General features: G+C 40.0%; 1 protein-coding gene and 1 non-coding gene across 5 annotated transcripts in view; one reads left to right on the top strand and one right to left on the bottom strand.

Moving 5' to 3' along the window:
• Positions 1–23,408, bottom strand: part of LOC131832263 (cAMP-specific 3',5'-cyclic phosphodiesterase 4D-like) — a 565,899-nt gene extending 542,491 nt beyond the window's left edge. For 2 of the 4 annotated variants that reach the window (XM_059175053.1, XM_059175050.1), the window contains exon 1: positions 23,245–23,407. The gene's annotated coding sequence lies outside the window, so the exon portion shown is untranslated. Of the gene's footprint in view, positions 1–23,244 lie in introns of all 4 variants that reach the window. The other 2 variants (XM_059175051.1, XM_059175049.1) reach the window with 2 other exon arrangements.
• On the top strand, positions 1,055–1,164 carry LOC131832810 (U6 spliceosomal RNA). The gene has a single exon (XR_009354174.1). It is a non-coding gene; the product is annotated as a U6 spliceosomal RNA (small nuclear RNA).
• Positions 23,409–25,275: the final 1,867 nt, after the last annotated feature.

Genomic DNA, 25,275 nt, shown 5'->3' on the forward strand with positions numbered 1-25,275 from the left:
CGGAATCCCATCCCTCCCTGGGCTTCATTATACATCACAGTTCCCACAGTTGGTGTTTTGTTAAGACACATTAATCAGCACAGTCTCCAAGAAATTCTCTCTTGGGTTTGACAAAGGAGAATTAAAATATATCTGGACTTTATCAAGCCTGGTGTTCAGGATGCCATGGGAGACTGGAGCTGGTAAAGCTAAATTAAATTATTAATAATGGAAGTTTTCAGTAATCAAAGAAGAAAGCTGGTAATGAACAACTCACAGTGATAATGAGTAAGCATGTATCCTACACACCAGGACCCATCTGATGTTTATTCTGCAGTCTAGGTGTGCCCTGCTCATTCTACTACCACTGGATACCAAAAATGTAACAAGCAAATATCTGAAGAATAATAATTCGTGCTCAGTGGAGTCCTTAGTCATAACCAAATAAAGGCGGACTAGCTTCTTTTAAAGCTTGGATACATAGAGAACCTTTCTACTGAACAATTAATTACCCAAAGCAGTGTGACTTGGTACAAGTTTTATTGGTTACAAATGGGCAATAACACAGTTATTTGAAGCATCACTTTATACCATTAATTCCAGGGAAATCACATGCTGATTATTAAACTGGAAATATTATTAAAATAGAAAAGCCATAGCTGTTTGGACCCCAGGCAAGCCAATTAATGTAAATAACAACATAGGGCAGGAGTTTGAAAACATATTTTCCTGCAACTACTGGCAAAAATTATTGATTATATAAAATTAGTTCTGTATATCCTTAGGGGCCTCTACTTCCCCTCATCTATATTATTATTATTATTATTTTAAGATTTTATTTATTTATTTGACAGAGAGATCACAAGCAGGCAGAGAGGCAGGCAGAGAGAGAGAGAGAGAAGGAAGCAGGCTCCCCGCTGAACAGAGAGCCCGATGCGGGGCTCGATCCCAGGACCCTGGGACCATGACCTGAGCCGAAAGCAGAGGCTTTAACCCACCGAGCCACCCAGGTGCCCCCCTCATCTATATTAGTATAAAAAGAAAGTGAGTGCCCTCAAAAAAAAGAGGGGGGTATGTGCTCGCTTCGGCAGCACATATACTAAAATTGGAACGATACAGAGAAGATTAGCATGGCCCCTGCGCAAGGATAACACGCAAAAAAAAAGAGGGGGGTAGAAAAGTGTAGAAAATAACATGATTTTCAACTCCTCTCTTCTAACACTCATCTTCTCCATCTGTTTGTTGTGGGAGTACAGTCTCTGTGCCATACACCATCACCCTGTCTACAGGGCTTCCAATAATCCACAAAAAAAGTAAGTGCTTCCAGTTCTGGAAAATACCTTGTTGCCCTGTGAGCTACTTCCATCCTAAAGAGAGAAGGAAGAAGAAAAGTGTTCACTGACTTCAATAATCACAGAAAGTTCCACCAGTAGACACAGAAGAAGTATCTGAGAACTGGAAAAGATTTGATTCCGTGATCGCAAGAGAGGAAAGTCGTTCCATTTGGCCAAGCCTCAGATAAACAAAACTACAGTGGGAATGGCTGAGCCAATGGTTTTTCAATCTTCACACCCACACACTGGGTAAACACTCACCCCATTTCCATGGATGAAACACACTTCAGAGAGGTGACTTCCCTTTGGTTGAATTTGAAAACATTAAACTTCATAGTTTCAGTTTTTGTTTCCCCCTGAAAAACAGAGTTATCACAAACATATGGCATTTAAGGGTAGGACAAGGGATTTCTATCAGGTCAGATGAAGGAGATCACTGGACCTCAGGTGACCAAATGGAATTCATGTCTGAAATATTCTTATACCCAAAACTTCAGAATTACATGGTCAACCAACTTTCCAGGGATGTTCAAGGTTGTATCAGAAGCAGAGTCTCTGAAAAGCAGAGGCATATAACCCAAACCTGGGGCCAGTGTGTTAGAGTGTTTCTCTCCTGCCCTCTTCTGTACAGGCATCCCTATGGGGCTAGGAGCCTGTAAGTCTTGGCAACATATCCACATTCTAGACCATCCTCCAGACACCCAGAACCCTGGAATTTCCTGCTTCAAATGGCCTAAAGCTAGCTTCCAAGCATGGTGTGGGTCTTTATCCTCCTCTGAGCAGACTGCTTCATGGCCAGCATGCATAACCTCAGGCCTGAGAAGTGACCACGGGCAGTTGTTGGACTGTAGGTGTACACAAAGCTTCAATGAGCAGACTGTTTGTCTCTCCAAACAGGTTCCTACAAGACTCCTTCCGATGCACAATAGAGAAAGGGCAGAAAGAGCGGGGATAAGGCTGTGGGACAGGAGAGCTTCCTGTTCTGAACTCGTGTATGTTCCAGGTGGCCTAGAATAAGATAAACAACAGACAAACCAGTGCTGTTCGGTGATGCCAGAAAACATCTTCCCTCTCTCTCTTACACTCATGGTGACCAGGCCGCCGATGAGTATGAAATGGGATACCAGCTCAGACAAAGCCAATATCATCTTGCAAACTGGGATTAAAAGTCATCCTAACTGCACCTGACTGCAGGCATTGGTTTCCCTTATAACAACCCCTTGTCAACTCTGTGCCCAGATTCCATAAGTAATTGCCATCCATCGGCATCCAGCATTTTTCTTTCCCATCAGGTTCTTCTTTACTCATTAGACAATGTTTATGCTTGGTGCACCCAAGAAGTAAATAAAACTTCATTCTTGTCATATACAACAGACTTTGGGTATATAACAGAAAGCATCATATGTACTTCCAGCTTCTGTTGTTCATTGGCAAAGCTATCCAATCTGTTCAATCTGTAGGTTGGCATCCTAATAAAAAGCATAAAAAATAAAATGCAACCTAAGAAACTAGAGAATCATCAGAAATCTACAAAAATACCAAATCACATTGGATACCAGGGCTCCTACATGAGGTAGAAAATCAAAGCCAAATAGTAAACAGAAGTTTAAAAGAAAACATTGTGATGGCCCTTTCTGGATGCAAGCCTGCACTGGGCCTGGGAATGCAGGATTTCAACAGGACCAGTAAGTGTTTTCCAGAAGCTCACACCCTAGAGGAGGGAGTTTCTGGTAAGGCCTAAGGCCACATCCTTGGCACCTGGTTGATGTGTCTCCCCTGCTGATTCTTGGCGAATTCCAGGGGCCTGATCTCATCTCACAGCTGTTATACAACACACACACACACACACACACACACATACACACACTTTCTTCCCACAGTACTTCCCGTCAGTCCTACCTCCTACCATTACTGACACTAGCAGTTCTTAAACACGACCACACATTACAGTTACCCTGGGAGCTTCTCTAACATACAGATTCCTAAGCAGCACCCCATAGAGACTGAATCAGCAGGTCTGGGGTGAGGCCAGGACATTTCTATCCTTAGAAAACAATCCAGAGGACTATGAACACTCAATATTATAAGCCCTGGAGGAGCTCAGCTAGAGCAACACAGGCAAGCCAGCAGGCTGGGGTCTTCCCAGAAGGAATTGAAGGGGCCAGGCCCAATCCCCTGGCATAAGACACCACAACCAAGAGCCATCCTTTCCTGCCATGGCCAAGCTCCAATGGGCTGACAATTCTAACACATTCTAGATGGCTTCTGTGTGTGTTCCCTATTTGAGCTTTATTCATAACAGGAAGTACACACATGCAGCAAGGTCATGAAAACTTTACAATGAGCCACTTTTTTACTAAGAGTCTTGAATCCCTAACCCAGTGAGAAAACGGCTCTTGTGAATTCGGTTCTGACCCACCTCTCTCCCTTCTCTCCCTCTTCCTCCCCCATCCCACCCACACACACCTTGTAATCCGTGGGGCTTTCATTTAATTAATGATTTTCATTGAACAGAGGCCTAACCCTTCCAGGAGAGCACATCAGTATCTACAGGAAACCATGTAATTTTTCTATTTGTGAAATGAATCAAATGTTTTCAAAGGATAAGAATGCTGCTAGCTTCATCTTTGATTCATTCCAAATACTGATGGGAAGAAATTATAGTTATCATTCAACTTGAATTTTGTGTCTTACAGAGAGCCTAGTGTAATCAGAAAGAAGGCTAAGTTTATGAGTGAAATGAGTCAGGTAGAAAGTCCTTCTCATCAGTGGAAGGGCTGAGCACAGGAACTCAATCATCAGTCCTCCTGTTACCATCACAGGCCAGCCCAAAGACAGGGCAGCTGTGCAGAGAGCAGAAGAGGCACAAAGAGCTTCCCCCACCCCAGCCCCAGCACAATTCGGTGTTACCCAGGAGGGGACCATAATACCTGCAGGGAAAGCCACTTCTCCTGGGAGCCTGGCTGCCAGATGTTGCACAGAGCTCAGAGATGGACTGTACAAGACAACCCTCTGATCCTGACAGCCAAAAACCTCAACACAAAACAAGGGAGAAGGTCAATGCAAAGCATAGCATCTCAGGTACCACCCATCATGCTGAAATGCTTTGCAGGGAGAACCTAAAAATAAAAAGACCAGACCCAAATGGGGAAAATGAACCCACTTCCCAAATGCATACTAAGCAAAAGAAACACTGCTCAATGTATTTGATTAACTTATGCCCCATTTCTCTTGCTTCATTGTTCTTTTAGTTAAGCTTCAGATAATTTTCCTAAGGTCATTTTAAAGTGAGACTGAATGCTCACCCTCCATAAATCCTGACTTCCATAAATCATAAGACAAAGGCTATGTATAATTCCATTTGTGTAAACATAAATTTGTCATGGAATAACTTAATTTGAATAAAACATGCACAGAGACATTACCATGGGTCCATTTGGGATGGTCCAAGATTTCTGTTCCTGTCATTTTACTTTTTTCTACTATAAACATTTGTCACTTGTATGCTTTCCACGCTTTAAAGATTTTTATTTATTTATTTATTTATTTGATAGACAGAGAGAGATCACAAGTAGGCAGAAGGCAGGCAGAGAGAGAGGGGGAAGCAGGCTCCCCGCTGAGCAGAGAGCCCGATGTGGGGCTCGATCCCAGGACCCTGAGATCATGACCCGAGCTGAAGGCAGAAACTTAAACCACTGGGCCACCCAGGCACCCCTACTTTCCACGCTTTAAAAAGGTGGTGAAAAAGGAAGTTTTTTACCAATGGAATTTATCAACATCAAACATTAAGTGAATTATCTCCAAACCTGAGAAACAAATGGCTAACATGAGATTTCTGATCTCATCACTTCTTTGGCTGTGTTATTCGCCACCAACAAAGTCAACCTCAGCAACACTCCCCCCCACCCCCACCCAGCCCTCCCGCAACTAGCGGAGTGGAAGTATTTGCCTACAACCTTATTTTGAACCATAGGGACACGATGAGCACAAATGACAGCTTCCTTACTCTCCTGAAATAGCCACTGATTCCACAAATTATCTGCTTGTCATGTTCTTCAAGATAGAGACCCTCAAAGATAAATAAGGATGTCTCCTATCAATGAATTGAAAAATACATTCATTTAAAAATGACTCAGTGTCACAACTGACATTTCAATTGTGTAGCTCTTGCTTCCACGTTTAATGGAGGCCATAAGGCCAGAGGCAGATACCAAATGTTCCCTAAGGCAACTTCCACTGGTTCTATTCATCTCCCTCTGACTTCAAGACAATGCTTAAAAATAAATGTTGGGTTTAGCATTTTACAAAGGCTTCTTTTGTTGTAAGATTTTATTTATTTATTTGAGAGAGAGAGAGAGAACACAGTGGGAGAGGGAGAAGCAGACTTCCACTGACATGGGGCTCCTGGGATCATGACCTGAACCAAAGGCAGATGCTTAACCGACTGGGGCAGCCGGGTGCCCCAACACCTTCATCTTTCTTTTCATTTAGGAAAATTCCAAAGTATATTCTCAAATATACTTCTGACTTCCAATAAATAGCTCCAGTGCCCACTGCACAAAAATTTTAAGTGAAACTCCTTATTTCATGTCAGAGGTCATTGTACATAGTCTCTTTCTGCCCCCCACGCAAGCTTTCAGCCGTGCCCCTGCAGCCATACTCCTGACTCTGCCCCTGGCAGCCTGCTCCCTCCATCCTCCCCACAATGTTCTGCATCTTCGGCCTCCACCTTCTCCTCCTACAGGACAAAGGCAATCATCTCTTTTGGAAAGAGATCATTTATTAATGCTGCTCCTCCCACAGTTCTCCTTTCTTTTATTGCCTAACTACTTGAAAGAATCATTAACTTTCCTAGAATCCATTTCCTCTTCTTGTTTTCTTCTAGAGCTCCTAAAAACAGGCTTCTGCCCTAACCCATGTAGCACAACCATTCTCAGAAAAGGCCACAAGGGACCCACTCACTACCACCCAGGGCTCTGCTCTCAATTTATTCTGCTTGGAATCCCAAACCAAGGGTGAGTCCCACGAAACTTCTTCTGTTTCTTCCTTGCCATCACACCACATCCTCCTGCCCTACTTGTGGCTGCACCTACTCAATCTGACTCAGCAGCTCCCTCCTTTAGTCCCTTCTTCTGCAGACTCTCTCTTAGCATGCATCCCACATCCCCAGCAAATCCCATCTGTGAGGGGACTTCCAGCCTAGAACACCCAGCCCAGCCCATGTCCTAATACTGAGTCACTAGCCTGGTCCAACTGCCTATTGGATATTCTCATACAGAAAGCCTGAAAATAGCCTGATATGTAGAAGAGGATGAGTTTTCTATACCAACAGTTGTAGGACCTTGGGAACAGCATGAGTTCCAATTATAATATTTATATAATTTATATAATAATTATAGTGCTTACTTCATGGATTTGCTAGTGAAGATTCAGTAACATAGATGTAAAAAATCCAACTCATTTATATTCACTCAACAAATGTAAAGAGCACTTACTATGTGTCAGACAAGCTTGTAATACAGCAATTTACAAATAAGAACCCATTTTATCTTCACAAGGATTCTGTGAGTCAAGTTCTATTATTTCCATTTCACAGATGAGAAAACTGAGGCACATTCAACTTAGGTGACTTCCCCAATCACACAGCTAGTAAGTGTCAAAGCCTGACTCCAACCCAGGCAGTCCAGCTCCAAAGTTCATACTCTGGATTCCTCACAAAGCTGCCTCTCACTATCCTGCCTTTCTGCCTCTTGATGGACTATAGAAATCCAATAATCGTAATTAAATCAAAAACCCAGAACATAAGAGCACCTTCCACTTCAAAACCCTTTCCTGAACTCTTGTTGATGAGCAACACCAATCTAAAAATTGCAACCTCATCGTCAGCTTTATTTCCTCTCTCACCCCCGGAGCCCACTCTTGCCAAGTTCTACTGCACCCACCTTGGAAACAGCAGTCCTGTTCCCACTTCCAGAGCTTCAGTCCCAGCCTAGTTCACGGCCACCTACATTACTTTTTTAAAAAAGAAAGAAAAAAAAAACCTTCCTCTATAATATTGGGACTACTGAAATATGAATAAAGGCTGCAGACCAGATAATAGTTGTATAATATAATATAATATAAGTATAAATTTCCTGATATCAATGATACTGAAGATATATATATATATATATATATATATATATATATATATAAAACAATGACTTTCATATATATATATGAAATGACTTTAAAATATATATATATATGAAAGTCATTGTTTTGAAATATATATGAAAGTCATTGTTTTTAGGGAATACCCACTAAAATGTTTTACAGGTAAAGAGGTATGACGTGTGCAACTTACTCTTAAATGGCTTAGAGAAAAACTCCTAGTAAAAATGTATACAGTAGAGAATGAGAGAATGATAAAGCAAATGCGGCAAAATGTCAACAATTGATAAAACCAGTTGAAGGACAATTTGAAGCTCTTTGACTATTTTGCAACTTCTCTCTATATTTAAAAGTATTTCCAAAAAAAAAAAAAAAAAGAAAGGGGAAAATCAAGTGTTTGTTTTTGACATACTAATTTTAGGAAGCTTTTTAGATATCTAGCTATAGGTGTCAAGTATGAGGTCAAATGTACAAGTCTGGAGTATTAAGAAACAGATTATAAAATCTTCCCAAATAACCATCTTTGCCTAGAGAGCTTATTAGAATTCTTCATGAGTTTTTGTTGTTGTTGTTGTTGTTGTTGATGATGAGGTTTTTAATTATAGTTCCTAAAGCTCTGTTAGTTTTTTAAAGAAATTTTATTATTCTTCTTTAATGTAGTATTTCTTCATGTAAGGAGAAACATTTTAGTGATGATGTGTAATTGTCATGTGAACTTCATGAAGGCAGAAGTTTCTAAAACTCAGAGGGCAATAATGAAGATAAAATAAATCCTCTGAATTTATATCTTGAAAAAAAAAAAAGTATTTCCAAAGAAAAAGTTAAAAAAAAAAAAAAAAGAAAGAAAGCAGTTTCCTTGCTGTCCCTAAGACACATAGATCTGACCACCACACTGTCCTGCCACTCCATTCCCCAGTGCCCCTCACCAAAAATGGGAAAGGTTCGCCATGCACACAGTAAAGTTCACCAGACTCAGATGGCTTGCAAAGCAACCCCTGCTTCTATTCCAGTCTCCCAGTACCTTTCCCAAGGACACGCACAAGCTGCCTCTTCCCCATACTTAGGTTCTTCAAGCCCCCTGACACCACCCTAGACCAACCCTGGCATTCCCCTGCTTGCAGGCTTATGAAGTGGCCACCTGCTTTGCCTAGACTACAGCCCACTTTCTTCCTCAAGACAAACATCAAAGTCCTATCCTTCCCACGACACCGAATGTGAATCCTCTTTCTTTCAAAATGGCTTCCAAGATCCACTCAGCTGGAATTGGTTCATCTTAGCCTGCCTTCCCAAAGCAGGCGTTTATCACTGTGTGCCTACCTCTCCTCAGCCCTGCATGAGAAATCTTATCTTGTCTTTAACCCAGGAGATGAGGAATTTGCAGAGGCTGATAATAATGTGATTTTCATCTTTCATCACAGGAGGCTGTGCCCCACCATACATAATTCTGCAGAAATTGTGTGTTTCAGAATTCAAAAAATGTGTGCAGCTGGGGTTAATCAGGGATCTGGGGTAACAGTTATGAAGGGACAAGTGGAAGACAGCAGCTCTGGCAAGGAGAACTGAACACGCAAGTTTTTGTGGGGCATGTCCCCACTCTCCACAGCTCCCTCCTCTGAAGAAAAGCCTTCCCATGCTCAGTAACACTTCCCAAGCTAGGCTCTATTCCTCTAGCACAACCTTCCTGTACGAAGCTGCTGCCCCTTTTGAGGGCCCCTTGTTACAGTCAGTGTGTTTTATGGCACCTTGAAACAGTATTATTTAACTCCTTAGAAAGTTCTAGGTAAACAGCTAAACAAGGATGCTCATGGACAAATGGACAGAGAGCTCCCTTTGCCCCTCAAGCTATCTTTCATGTATTGTCACCCTCCCTCTCATCCTGTCCCTGTCTTTCTTCTGCCACACAAAGGTCTAGACAGATAAGGGCTCGGTACCACCTGTCTCTTCCTCCTACTGAGAGAGACTGAGGTTCAAGGGAGGTAAAGGGTCTTGCCAAAGGTTATGGAACCTTAAAGTGGCTCCAAGTTTGTTAGCTGATCTGTATACTCTACATATGGGGTTTAGGACCAAAGTCTAAGACCTAGGAGTTGGCACATAGTTACTGTCAGAAAAGTAGATGGCATTCCTAAAGCAGAATAGGAGGAAAATAAAAGACCAAAGTTAGGAGCTTGGGAAAATCTGCATTTAGGTCAGATTGGGGTCCCCAGATGTGACCTTTCCAATAAAACTCCAAGGACTTACTTCCTAAAACTCATCCTACCGTGAGGAACATGAACATTCACCACTCTTGAGTCAGACCTAAATAAAAGACCCATTGTTTTTGTCTCTCACCTATTCAGCAAGTATTGATTGAACTACTCCAGGTGCTGAGGATACATAAGTGTGCCCCCAAAACTAAGCCCCTATGTGCAGAGAATTTACCAGAACTAGACATTACTTTTGTAATCTTGTGGTATCTGAAAACTCAGACTTCCTAGAGAAAATTATTTATCCCCTATGAACGTCACTTCCCTCATCTGTTAAATGGGAATATCAAAAATCTCATCATCCATTTCCCATAGGATTGCAGTGAGAATGGGTGAAAGATCACCTGTATGGGCCCAGTAGAGAGCTTCGCTTTCATCAAGAAGTGGCGATATGTAATTATGATTACACACTACCCTAAAACCAGAGTCACCATTCACTTATCCCTTAGAACTAAACCCGAATAATCCTGTTACCATATCCTAAATCTAGTCATTCAGAATCAAACCCTCATGATTTTTTTCTCTTTCTGCATTCCACTGTGTAACAGACTCAGTACTTTTATCCTCACTTCAAGCAATGATGATATGTAGATCCACGGGTTTTATAGGCAAGTTTTATATCTTTACTATACATGTTAAGTTCATAAGTAATTACTAAAATTTAAAAGGTCCATTCATGTGATAGAGCACCTAAAATTAACTCAGATATCACTGGAAGTATTCTGGGTCTACTTTGGGCAACACTTGTCCATATGCTCAACTTTGCAGAGCTGATGTCAATATCTAAATTTGGTTTATTTAAATGAAACTCATTTTGCAGAGCTCCAAAGTCTGCCATCCTCTCAGTCTCATTCTCCGCTTCTCCCCTCAGCATTTCTGCCCAGCATGACCATCACAGGCCCCGAGCTTCTGCCCTTGAAACCAGATCATGTCTTGCCAAGGGATTCCCGTGTCACTTGGAAGAAATGCAAAGACCTGGGGCGCCTGGGTGGCTCAGTGGGTTAAAGCCTCTGCCTTCAGCTCAGGTCATGATCCCAAGGTCCTGGGATCGAGCCCCACATTGGGCTCTCTGCTCAGCAGGGAGCCTGCTTCCTCCTCTCTCCAACTGCCTCTCTGCCTACTTGTAATCTCTGTCAAATAAATAAATAAAATCTTAAAAAAAAAAAAAAAAAAAGAAAAGAAAGAAAGAAATGTAAAGACCTTACTGTGCTCTGGAAAAACCCTACATGATCTGGCCTCTGCTTGTCTCCACACCACGTTTCCTCCCACTCTCCTCAATGCAGGCATGGTCATGGCCACACTGAATACGATCCCAATACTCTGCGTCAGCCCCTCCTCCACTCGCAGCAGTTTTTCCAGATTCTCACAGCTCACTCCCTTACTTCAGAAGCCTTTCCTGAACACCCACTCACTCACCCATCACTGTCTTAGTATCACCTTGTTTTATTTTCTCCATAACACTTATCACTCCCAAACGTCAAATGAAGTTTTTATGCATTTGTTTACTGTCAAAGTCCAGTAAATTACAAGCCTCAGGAGGGCCTGCATTTTGCAAACACTGTACAACTACTACATAAGTGATGCCTAAAATAGCATGGAAACCACTCAACAAATATTTGTTGAGAGGATGAAAATATATGGATGCGGAGTATTCTCTCTAACATGTTCATCTGCAGTTTCTCTGGGACTTGAAGGGTGCAAAATAAAAAATACAAGCCTGGACTTTAAGAAAAAGGAAAGCAAAAAAGGAAAAACACATGAAAACAAGACCAAAGACACAGGAACCCACCCACCAAAGTCCTCCAAATGCTACTATTCAAGTATTAGCCCCCAAATGCAGAAATCAGTTAAGGAAATACAGGTCAGGGATGGATACGGATAGAACTGGGAAAGAACTAACTTCATTATGTAAAAATCTGTGGTGTTTGATTTAATTTAAAAAAAGGGAGTGGGACTGTAGAAGTAAATAAATAAAGTTAAATTTTAATTTAGCCTTTCATGACAAACTATTCCTTTATAGAGCTTTAAAAGCCAAGTGGTGAGTTAACTAGGTAGAATTTGGGGTGTTTTTCTTCAGCCCAGTCTATGGAAGTGCTAAGGAACAGTAAAACTGCCAAAACAGAGCCTGCTAAAATGAAGAAAAAGAATGAAATAATATGTAATAAACTGGAGCCCGAATTCACAGCCTCCCTCTATCTATACCGTTTGACCCATAACTTTCCTTCACTTTAACCCTGAGTCCTACCATGACTTGCTTTGGCCAGTGGGATGTTATCAAACATAACACAAACAGAGCATCAAAAAGCACATGTGTATTGCCATCCTACCCTCTTGCACGACTGGGCTGGATGACCTGTGCACCCCAGTCACTACACTGGGAACGTGCCTAGACTAGTCTGTTAGAGGGATGAGAGCATCGATGAGACGCATGCTGAGTGGTCTGAGTTTTCCCAATCAAGGACACCTTAGATGGCCAGCTAACCACTAACGCATGAGTAAGACCAACTAAATAATCAGACTCTGGGTTAGATAAGCAGAATTTCCCTGGCTAAACTGCAGACCTGTAAAAACAATAAATGGCTGCCATTTTAAGACACTAACGTTTTGGAGTACTTCCTTACACCACCACAGCTAACTGATGCAACTTGGATAATTACCCTCCAAATAACCAAGAAATGAAAAGTCAAGGTTGGGAGGGATCTCCCTAAATTTAAATTCAAAGTCACAATTTTAAAATATTTTCTTCACAAATCAAAAGAATTAAAATAACAAGTTACCTAAGAAAAAGAAATGTTCATTTTCTGGTTAAAGTTTTTTAAGTCATTTGAAAACAATAGAATTATGAGGAAATACGTTCAATATAATTGCAATTCAAAAACTGAACTACTAGCATCCCCTTAAATTATAAACGTGGGGTAATCTTTCACAAGCATAAGTATGTTACACCCAGTAGACTGTTGGTTTCCTTTGTGGGCGCCAATAAAAACAAAATGGAACCACATATGTTCACTTCAACCTTCAGTAATTCTTCCCTAACCTCATCACAGGGGACTTGTGATTTCCACAGCGCTGAAGCTTATTTTCATTAAAGGAAACTATTCCTTCTTTCATCTTTAAAAAAATTTTTTTTCCATTTTATTTTTTTTAATTTCTTTTCAGTGTTCCAGAATTCATTATTTATGCACCACACCCAGTGCTCCATGCAACACGTGCCCTCCTTAATACGCACCACCAGGCTCCCCCAACCCCCCACCTTCCTCCCCTCCAAAACCCTCAGTTTGTTTCTCAGAGTCCACAGTTCCAAATTCGCTGAAAGAACTGTAGCTAAAATACGCCAATGATAATTTGCTTCTATTCAGACTTCTGTCCTGACATAAGCCCTACCTTTTTCCCCTTTCAAGGTTATTCATCTGTCTTTCCTGCCTATTTCCCAGGAGGACTGCACTAATGCATCGGCTGTCACATCACAGAAGTGAATAACAAAGCAGACACCCAAAGAAGGCTCGCTGTTTGAAAAGGTTTTCTCACCCAACCTCCTTCTCACTCACAGCCTCATACCCAGCCCAGGAGAAGTTTTAGTTCATGCCGAATACATTTTATAGTCTGTTCCATAAAAACATACATCTTTGTAGGAGAATAAGCCGACCACGTTAAGAATACTATTAAAGATACAGTACTAAGTCCTCCCTATGCTTCGTCTCATGTGCTCCTCCTATGTCGTGTCTTAGTTTGTTCCAAAATCCCACAGACAAAATACCATAGAATGGGGAGGCTTACCCACAACAGAAATTGATTGCTCACGGTTCTGGAGACTGCAAGTCCGAGGCCAGAATGGTCAGGGAAGGGCCTTCTTCCAGGCTGCAGATTTTTCTTTGTACCCTCAAATGGGAGCAGGGCCTCGAGAGCTCTATGGGGCCTTTCCTGTGAGGGCATTAACTCCATTTATTAGGGCTTTGTTTTATGACCTAATCACCACAAAGGCCCCAACTCCTAATACTATCGTACTGGCCATCAGGATTCCAACATATGAATTTGGGGGGATCCAAACATTCAGCCTAGAGCATGTGGTAAGCGGAGTGTGGATTCTTGTCTCCCTTTCACAGGCAAGGAAACAGACTGGGGGCGGCAATGTGACTTCCTGAGGTTTCTCTTTTGTACAATGACTAAATTAGAATTCAAACCCAAGTTCAGAGTCTCTTCCTATGCAGTATGATCTGAATAATACAAGGTAGGAAAATTCAAAACACTGTTTTTTCCAGAAAAGATGAAGATCAGAGATATGTGTAAGATTAAATGTAAAGAGCAGATAAGCACAGGCGGGAGAAGAAACAACAGAAGCATTTATATTTTCATTGGACAATTGTGTAAGAAAAGCAGCCACTAACTAGAAACATTTCCAGAATATTCTATAGAACACAACAGAAAACTGTGTAATTTTACATTATGTTATATATCGACAACAGCAGAGCAACAAAGAACAAAGTGAGGATTATCCTACAACTGTGTTTAACAATCACATTTTCACCTCCTGTTCATGTTCTAAATGTGCTATTGTGGGTTGTTGTTCTTTATGCAACAAAGGCTATTAGAGTTAATCATTGTGTATCCAAATTATATTTAGGAGAGGCAGTACTACAGGTAATTGAATATGCAGGTTAATAGAGATTACTAAACATAGTAACGCCTCATTTATTTCAAACTCTGCTGAAAACTTGAATGTTCTAGAACCAGGTTTAGCAAGCTTTTTTCTGTAAAAGGTCAAATCACAAATAGTTGAGCCTTGTGGGCCAGAAAAGCACTATGGCAACTACCAAACGTTATCCCTATTGGTCCAAAAACAGCAGAAGGCTATATATAAACTAATGAGTGTGACTGTGTTCCAATAAAACTTTATTTACAAAAACCAATTTGGACCACAGGCAGTACTTTACCAAAACCCTGCTCTAAAACATAACACTCGCCTTAAAGGGAAAAAAAGAACTCACCTTCTTACTTACTCTCAAGAGAACTAACACCCTGAGTGAATGCCCATGTCTCATGTTATACACAATTTTTTAAAACTGGACTATTTTCTTGCTTATAATCCACAGCAAAAGAGAACCACGAATTTCAAGCCAGGGATACCAACAGAGACTAGCAGAGGGAAGGCCAAAAGCCTTTAGAACAGAAAGAGAGGACTGAAACAGCAGAGCAGCCTGGACCAGCTAGTTTAGGGGAAAAACAATTTCCCTAAACCCCTTAATATCATCTTAATCATTTCAACATCCCCTGACTCAGTATCACTTACTTATAGCAAATTTCCATCTCTCTTGGTCATAATGATGATGACTCTGAATCCTAATGATGACTCTGGATCACTAAAGGAAAAAAATCTCTCTTTTTTTTTTTTTTTAAGAGTTTATTTGTTTATTGACAGACAGAAATCACAAGTAGGCAGAGAGGCAGGCAGGGGGTGGGGAAGCAAGCTCCTGGCTGAGCAGAGAGTCCGACATAGGACCCTGGGATCATGACCTGACCTGAAGGTAGAGGCTTTAATCCACTGAGCCACCCAGACACCCCTCCACTTAATCTCTTTAAGACAGAAGAAACACAGAGACATATAGAATCTATTAAGAAAACCCTGTCAAAATTGGCTATTAGACGTTTCAAAAATGACTGAATAAACTTCAGTTATCTAAAATATTTATTTTATGAAACAGCCAATTCCCCCCAGATAACCATAATAGGAAGACAAACATTTATAAAGCACTTACTACAAGTCATGCATCATTACAACTATTTTATATATATTAATTTATTTAATGTACTATTTCTACCCCATTTTTCAGATAAAAAAACTGAGGTACAGGGGGATTAACACAGGTAACACAGCTATAAAGTGGCAGAGAGGAGATGTGAACCCAGGCAGAGTGGCTCCAGACACCATTTCTTTTTCAATTACTGCATGAAGCCCAGGCATTACCTTAGAACCATACAGGGGTGTTTTATTTCAAAGACCATGAACCTGCTAAGATACATGTAAAATCTCTACTCAATATAATATGATCTTCAGAATCTAAAGATTAAGACATGTCAGTGTTTTTTAATGCCTTGGGATAAAAACTCTTAAGTGTCTATTCTTTTTGTCCAGTTCCACCAAAATAAAAATTGTGTCTGGACATTAGATGGAGGAGATTTTGTTCTTTTTCCAATGTTGCATTTAAAATTGTTTTTGGAATGAGCCAGAACAATAAACAAGTAAATGGGATTGTGGGAAAATTCTTTTTAGGGACTCTCAGTTCAATCAGATAAATATAAGGATGTCAAATAATTTAGTCCTTCTATTTCTTAGGTCAGGATGTGAAGATTAAAACAGATTTTTATATGTCATCTTTATTTCTTAAATAGCTAAATTGTAAATATGTTTTATGTGGAAGGAAAGTTATTTGGTTGTTAAAATAACTGAGGTTATTACTGGCTTATCACCCAACAAAAATATTTGACCCTAATATATCCAGAGTAAAGGACTAAAATCAGCTTATTATGTTCCATTAAAAGAAAATGTAAAGTTTATGGAGAGGTTTTTTCAATAGCAATTACCTTTAAAAATATTTCTGGTTACAAAACAGGCATCTGTGTTCTGTTTTTATTTGTGCCATGAATATTTTTGCTAATATCTGGAAGTTCAGAGCAAAGAGAAATCTTTTATCTTCTAGAAAACAGAGAGGCAACAAGCCAAGCTTCTCCTAGTTCCACCATTTGCTCAACTCCATGCAACAAATGGTTCTCCAAAAACTATGCACTGTCTTCACAACCCTTTTACCCAATAAGAAGTTAACACTTACTGTACAATTTATAAAATACTCAAGGAACTAGAAAGAGTGGGGAAATTGTGATCAGGCATTTTCTCCTTATTGCCGGTTTTTCATTTTCTTCCCACAGTTTTCTAAAACTACAAAGCAAGGGATTCAAATACCCAACCCAGAAGAGGATGGTTTAGATGTGTAAGAAAAACATCCCATTACCCCTTTTTTCATTACAGGACATAAAGATTAAATTGACAATCTTTATAATCATAATTTTCATAAAATTACATTTTAATAGTCTTGGAAAACTGCAAACATAAGAGATTAAGAATTTAAAAATAAAATCGTATTCTTCTTTTCTCCTAGATGGTAAAGATTGTATGTTTTTAATTTAACTTTTGGTCAGTGGTTACAAGCCCTATATTCTATGTGGACATATTAGGAAACAGAGAGGAAGTCAAAGGGAAGGAAAGGAATAAAAGGAAACAAGAAAGAGAAAAGAAGGTAAGTATAGTAGAAATCAGTTGTCTGATCACCACACCAACTTTAAATTTTCTGTGGACAGAAATAGGACTGCACGCCCTAGCTAGGTGAGACTATGTGACCAAATTTCTGGCTACAACAATGTGAGCAATTCTTTGGGTGTTTTCCTTCTGGCACAGATCTGGCAAGATCTGGCAGTAACAAGAGCAGGGCACTGAGAACACCACTTGAGTGAGAGGAATGTACCCATCAAGAATATCCATTTTATGGCTAAAATCAACAAGTCAGGAAATGACAGATGCTGGCGAGGATGCGGAGAAAGGGGAACCCTCCTACACTGTTGGTGGGAATGCAAGCTGGTGCAACCACTCTGGAAAACAGCATGGAGGTTCCTCAAAATGTTGAAAATAGAACTGCCCTATGACCCAGCAACTGCACTACTGGGTATTTACCCTAAAGATACAAACGTAGTGATCCAAAGGGGCACATGCACCCAAATGTTTATAGCAGCAATGTCCATAATAGCCAAACTATGGAAAGAACCTAGATGTCCATCAACAGATGAATGGATCAAGAAGATGTGGTATATATACACAATGGAATACTATGCAGCCATCAAAAGAAATGAAATCTTGCCATTTGCGACAACATGGATGGAACTAGAGCGTATCATGCTTAGCGAAATAAGTCAAGCAGAGAAAGACAACTATCATATGATCTCCCTGATATGAGGAAATGGTGATGCAACATGGGGGCTTAAGTGGGTAGGAGAAGAATCAATGAAACAAGATGGGATTGGGAGGGAGACAAACCGTAAGTGACTCTTAATCTCACAAAACAAACTGAGGGTTGCTGGAAGGAGGGGGGTTGGGAGAAGGGGGGTGGGGTTATGGACATTGGGGAGGGTATGTGCTATGGTGAGTGCTGTGAAGTGTGTAAACCTGGCGATTCACAGACCTGTACCCCTGGGGATAAAAATATATGTTTATAAAAAATAAAAAATTAAAAAAAAAAGAATATCCATTTTACTAAATTGATGCAGCTACCATGAAAAATAGTATGGACATTCCCCCAAAAAGTTAAAACTGATCTACCATACGATCCTGCAATTCCACCACTAAGGATATCCCCAAAAGAAATAAAAGCAGGGTGCTGAATATCTGTTCTCCCATGTTTATAACAGTGTTATTCATAATAGCCAAGATATGGAAACAACCTATGCATCCTGGAGGGATGAATGGATGAAGAATGGGACATATAAATATATACTGGAACATTACTCATCCACAAAAAAGAAAGGAAATCCTGCCTTTAGTGACAACATAGGTGAAACTTGAAGGCATTATGCCAAGCAAAGTAAGGCAGGCAGAAAAAGACAAATACTAGATGATCCCACTTACATGAGGAATCCACAAAGGCCAAACTCATAAAAATAAAATAGAATGATGGTTGCCAGGGGCCAGGGGGTGGGGGAGAAGGAAAGATACTGGTCAAGAGTACAAACTTCCAGTCATAAAATGAATAAGTTACAGGGATCTAAAGTATACCATAGCGATTATAGTTAATGACACATTATATTCTTGAAATTTGCTAGGAGCATAAATCTTAAGAGTTCTCACCACAAGAAGAAGAAGAAGAAGAAGAAGAAGAAGAAGAAGAAGAAGAAGAAGGAGAAGGAGAAGGAGAAGGAGAAGGAGAAGGAGAAGGAGAAGGAGAAGGAGAAGGAGAAGGAGAGAGAAGAAGAAAGAAAGAAAGAAGAAAGAAGAAGAAAGAATTATGTCACATGATGCAAGTGTTAGCTTGTGCTACGGCAGTATCATTTTGCAACCCAGAAGTGTATCAGATCAAAGGGTTGTACAGTTTAAAGTTATACAGTACCATAGGTCACTTACATCTCAATTAGCTGGGGGGATAAAAGAAGTTTAAAAATATTCTTTCATTACCACTCACATTATTAAAGAGTACCCTTGTCCAATCCTCAACGGCACAAGAAAGTCAGGACAAAGTTTCCAGTTAACAGCTTCATTTGTATACTACAAATGAAATTCCTTCGTTTCTAGAAGTTCCTTCATGAAATGCTGGGTGGGGTTCTTGGGCTAAAGATGGGAGAGGATCCATTCCATTCCTATTAGCATCACTTACTGTGCTTCCTGTTCAATTCCCCCTAAAGAGAAATAAGGGCTCTACAGGTGCTAGAAGTGCTTCAGAATAACTGATATTAACTGCTGGAAAATAATTAAACGCTTCACAATAAGAGTCTAACGGGTAGGACAAAGCTGTGGCCGATAACCCAAAAAATAAGATGACCATCCAAAGTGAAACTATATAAAAATTTGGAGTTTCCAACTACCCATTGACCTTTCTAAATTATTCAGTCATTCTGACCATTCACCGTATTCCTGGGATAAGCAACATTTTAAAACCTACACACTTATGCCATTACTTCAATTTAATAAAGCGAGTCAATACAGGAATAAATAGTCCCAGAGTATCTGTCAGTCTGAATTTCCTAACTCACATTCTCCTGTAAGGAAAATACATCCTTTAAAACTTCAACATTAACAATTCTAAATGTACACTGTGACGGATGGCTTATCTCACTCCTGGCTTAGTGCTCTATCTAAGCTGAAGGAAAATCACCATACAAGCTTAACCACCAAGAAAACCCATCCTGGCTGAGGGAAAAAGACACAGCTCAGAAAAGTAATCAAATCAGTACAAAACGCGTCTGATATTTTCCCTTTTAAATTGGTAACTTATACTTTTATTAGTATGCCGATAAGAATAGTTATCTTAAGTAACATTCATATGACACTTAGAAGTTTACTAAAGATGGCCTCACATACAATACAACATTACTTGTCACAATAACAGTATTGGTATTTTTAATATGCAAGTAATTGACAGATAAGGAGGCTCTAAAGTCTTTGTAACATTTCAAGATTAAACAGCAAAGACTTTCTTTGCTTTAAAAAAGCATTTCTCCAGTACTGGGACTATGCTATGGAAGTAAAGGAACTAGTGCCATGAGCATCTGTAATATTATTAATGTGCAGACACATAATACTTCGTAATACACAAAGAAATGAAACATTCTTTCACAAACACTTTCTCATTGTGCTGCTGATACACACCAGTACAGTAAAATACCTGGACATAGGTCATTGCTTTCATTTTACAGACATAGAGACTGAGGCTTAGAAGAATTTAATGACCTGAGCATGAACTCACTGTCTGCAAGATTATTTCACTAAGCCATTAGACCTCCTGAAATTGGAGAGACACAATCTCACTAGTGACTAATGCAAAGGGAAATTACATCATCGGGACATATTACATCATTGAAATGATTGCTTTTAACATAAATGAAAGCTCCTCCCCTACCAAGGGGTAGTGTTGAGCTCCACAAGAGTGTTGTGCAAATCTAAGGCATTTAATTCGTCGTGGTGTAACTGATATGGTGGGGTTGTTGGGGGAAGGGGACAGTGTTTTATACATTTTATTCTGCTTCCTTTAAAACATAATCAAGGTATAACAGCAACTCTTTGGGAAATGGTAATGAGAAGTAATTAAATTCTTGGGCAAAATTAAGCAAGAAGTTTAGTACTATATATACCACTGGTGGGGGGGGGGGGTGTCTTAGAGAAGATCAAGTTGTTCCAAAAGCAAAATCCACCAACTAATGGTGGGAAATGTAATTCAATCAAGAAATTCTTTTTTTTTTTTAATTTGGATTTATGTCATTGCTTTAGTAGGTAGTGTTAATAGTTTCCAAGTGCCAGTGTGTATTCATGAACATTTTGCAAATCATAATGTAATGCATTCCTTTTTGGATACATCTTTTGTCAAATCCATCTGTCTATGGTAGATATGCAAAGTTTTACAGAACCTTATCTGTATAAGAACTTCCATGGTCAGACAAAAATGTCTTTAGAAAATAAAAAAAAGTGGAGACAAGAAGGATAGGCTACAATTGTACTGGGGAGATTTCCTTTTTTCACAATGCCTTGTTCACAGCCCTGTGTCCACTGGGCACTTGGAAACCCTCTGCTGTCGCTTTTGTTAATATCCCGCCCTCTCCCAAAGAGGAAATGTGAGCCTGGCATCTCAAGAAGAACTGACGAGATTAAATTCCTTCAGAAAGTACCAACACAGGATGTAAAAACTCCTCGTATACAAACAGCACTATTTTCCTGAACCCTCAACACTTGCTCCAAATACCTTCTGAATTGCAAGGGCGGCTTATTAAAGTTTGATCGTTAAGCAGCCGTCAGGTTTTTTTTATTCATCTTCATAAGAGCCCAAGCATGTTAACATAAAGAATGAAGGCAGGAAAAGGTGGGAGGGACACTACCACAAGAAGGGGCCAGAAACTCGGTCGGACAAAGCAGCTCCCCCCCACAACCACTTCTTAGTCTAGATGGGACCCAAACCACCCTAAGGGATGAGTTACATTCCTGTCATAGATGCACCACTTTCTTCCCCTAATACAGTCAGTTAGGAATGTAGAACAATGAGCAAATCAACTATTATTATGAATGTCAATGGCTACGGAAACTCAAAAAATGAACTCACTATTCTATCTCAATAAAGGAACTCAGACTGTGTCTTCATAATGTAAATGTGTTTCTCAAAGAATATATTAAAACTGCTTTTATTTAAAACTGTTTTATATACATTTGGAAGATACAAAAAAGGATTCTAGGTTGATGATTTTTCTTCCCTTTTACAAATCTCATCCACTGGTGTGACCTAGGAACTCAAACTGCAGCAGGTGAAAATATTTTTAACAAAACTTTGCGTTTTCAAATGTGATCTTCTGTGATCCAAACATAAGATTTTGCAAAAACACAACTGATGTTCCTCCCTTACTGGCTAAATCTTGTCAGTCATTTAAATAGCTACAACTAAAAAAAAAAAAAAAAAAAAAAAAAAAAAAAAACCTGCTCTCGAATATATAAATAATATTTTTATAGGAATTGGCAAGTAATTACTATGGCAATTGGAAGTTTTTATTTGCCACAGGAACCCATGATTTTTAAAAAACTATTCAAATGGTTTACAGTCAAGATTCATACATATGACAAATATCCACATTTGTATCTGTAAGTCTAAAGAGGGAAAATTAGTCAAAAAGCAAACTAGAAAACAACCCCAAATTATCAATTACCTAGTTTTGTGCTGTATTGAGAAAAAGTATAAGAATGATTGCAAGGGAATAAAAATTATTTCTAAACACTGATTTCAGAGGCAAAAGCTCTTTTTTAAGGGAAGTCTGGGAAAATAAAAAATGATTTAAAAGTATAAAGTAAACCGCATATGCTAACCAGTGGATACTCGGTATTAATTCCATGTTAACTACGGATTATGAACTCAGTATTAACTACAGTGTATGCTATAAAAAGTAATACAGTGCAGATGTTTTCCCATTTCTCATTTTAATCCACTCCAGCTTTCTCTTAAACCTTGTCAGCAACAGAAGTCACCTCCTACCCCACCCCAATCACACAAACTTAACAATGGCTTCCCTGGGATAATCTGATCTGCTTTAAACCTCAAATTCCAATCCACATACTTTCTTCTGTTATGGTTCTGTCTGTGTGTATTTAATGTACTTGTATTGAGGCTTTTAAAGACAAGCTAGGGATTTCTCATTCAGCTCTCCACCACAGAAACAGAACCACCGAGAAGCATTTCTGTAGATAGAAAAATGTTCCAGTTATCCACACACTGTGTCTTAAGTCATCTTCAGAGGACAGTGAAGAAAAGTATGACTGCCGTAATCAAACATTTCTCCTTCTTCTGTGCTCTAACTGCTGTGTACCTGAGTCCCCAAAAGGACAGCTAACATCTGCTGCTCCCTCTCAGGTTTGGGCAGTTGGGGTTGGGGTGAGGGGAGGCTAATCTTGAGACTTGCCAGACTCCAGTGTTCTCTCAGCTATTGCTTTGACACCAGCAGCCTGTTTTAACCTGCTCGTGTTGGACCTTTATCACCTCCCTGACCCCATAAAGCAAACAGGGCAAGCAAATGTACTCAGCAGCCTCCCTGAAAAGGCAGCTCGCCTCTGACCCATGGCTCAAAACTTGAATAACCCTGCCTGGTCTTACAAGCTTTAAGATTAATTGCACTGAACTTGATACATATCGTACAGCACCTTGAAAATGAATCATCCACTAAATCAGTATTTTCTAATTACAATCCCTCCCTCTCGGGGCATGTAATTAATTCACTGAGTTAAAAAAAAAAAATAAGTCAGGATTACTCACACAGTCTTGAAGATGCAATGTCAGCTATTTAGGACAGAAACATCCAAGGCCGTGTTAGAACTCAGTTAGGACTACAAATGCGTTAAAGCAGGAACTGGCAGGCCTCTGGACTACAGCAACTATAGGACTCGTGCTTCTCGTACATGGGGCTATAATTTATGAAACTGAGCCCCAGATCCAGCCAATCAGTTAGCTCCTCATAACAAGTCTAACTGGCTCTGGAAAGCTGAAAGGGCTGCACTAGAACAACAAGGATGAGATATTCCACACAATCCTCTGCTTATCCAGACTCACTTCTCCCTTCGAGGTCAGAGAAAAATCACAGCTTCGCTGTCAGAGGGAAGGAGTGCAGATGACCTGGAAAAATGTGACTAGATCTGGAGCAAGATCTTGTCCGGCTTGGCCGTCCCAACCGTGCCTGCATTCAAAGACTAAGCTCCCCCCAGAAAACCAAGGACAGCTACAGCAGCAAAACCTGAGGTAATTTTTGCCTTTTTATTTTTAGGAGGAGTAAGGCTAAGTCAAAATTATGTACATGAAGTCCCTCGGGCAACAAGGGGTGCTCCCATTTTATTTTACCTGTTGCCACTCTCGTCTTCTGTACAATCATTTGCTACAAAGTCTGAGGAGGGGGAGGCTTAATACACTTGAAACACGCTTGAAACCAAAATGATCGTCTGTGGGGGAAGAGAGGTCATTTTTCAGAACAGTTTTAGCCCTCCCTTTTCACATGGGCAGCATTTTTGCCCACTCCTTGCCCCCACAGAAACAAGAATAAAGGACGCTGAGGCAGGGAGGAGGGGAGAGGCATTTCATAAGCACAATAAAATGCTTTTGCTATCTCAAAGGAAATAACTGAGCTCAGAGAGTAAATTGGGAAGATCGGTTACTGCTCAGTTCCTCTGGCCCTTGGCACTGAGGCCACATGAGAAGGTACCAGAATGTACCGTGGTGAGATTGAGGGGGCAGACAGAGATGACAGAGCTGACGGAGCTCCCGTGGTCCTGTTGTTCCCTTGGCGATGTTTTCCTGAGTACCCATTACATTCCGAGGTGTTAGTTACAGCAACTACTTTTTATACCGAACTTCTAAATTTGCAGTTATTAAAGGATCTGTGGGAAACATTTGTGAAATGACTAAAATAGAAAGCAGGGGGAGGGGGGGAAGAATTGACATTCCACATAATCCAAACACCACACCCTTAGATACTTGACATACTTCACTTAATGACAAATGTTTCCAAGTCCTCAGCAAATCATGTGTCTTCAACAAATTTTGTTCCAAGTGTAACATCAGCAACAACAGCAAAGCTTTGTAATACACTTTTAAAGAACAAAATCAATCATTATGCATTCCAAGTGACAACAGAATCTTTACAATATTCAAATCCTGTCAGTTTTACGTGTTCCCAAAGGAAAAAGTGGGGAAGGGAGACTCACTTTGTTAAGTCATAAAATACAAACAATAGGAGCAGTAGAGACATTTATGCACTTTTTGTTTGCTGCAGATAATTGACTGAATTCAACATGAGATTTGACACCAAGAAGAAAAACATACCAGGACACAGAGAAGTGAAAAAGTCATCCTTTGGCAATTCCCACCCCTAAGGTTGGGTCTTTGAAGTGTCCAATTTGTGACTAGCTAGGGAAGGATATTTCTCCTCAGCACAATTTTTTTAACTTATTAAGCCTTTATTTATTTGACAGTGTTGTTGCCTACAATCACTAGGTGAGAACCAAAACTTCTAAGGAAGCCAGTTGCTGAAACTGTTGCTCCCTTTAGTCTAATTTAACATGGATTATCTAGTCCAATGTGGGAAGCAGGCCCTTAAGTTAATATTGTCACTGAATCCTCAACATACAGAACTCCCCGTGTCCTATTACCTTAATAAAATTCCATTAAAAGCCCCAAATTCCATTAAAAGCCAAGTCCCATGTCCAGATCTCCATTTGTCAACAGACAAGTCCAAGAATACCCTAAATTGAGGTCCATAAGTCATGTCACATGTATTTGTCCCAACATTTCCCAGAG

This window comes from Mustela lutreola, chromosome 5 (assembly GCF_030435805.1).
Source record: "Mustela lutreola isolate mMusLut2 chromosome 5, mMusLut2.pri, whole genome shotgun sequence".
NCBI classification, from domain to species: domain Eukaryota; kingdom Metazoa; phylum Chordata; class Mammalia; order Carnivora; family Mustelidae; genus Mustela; species Mustela lutreola.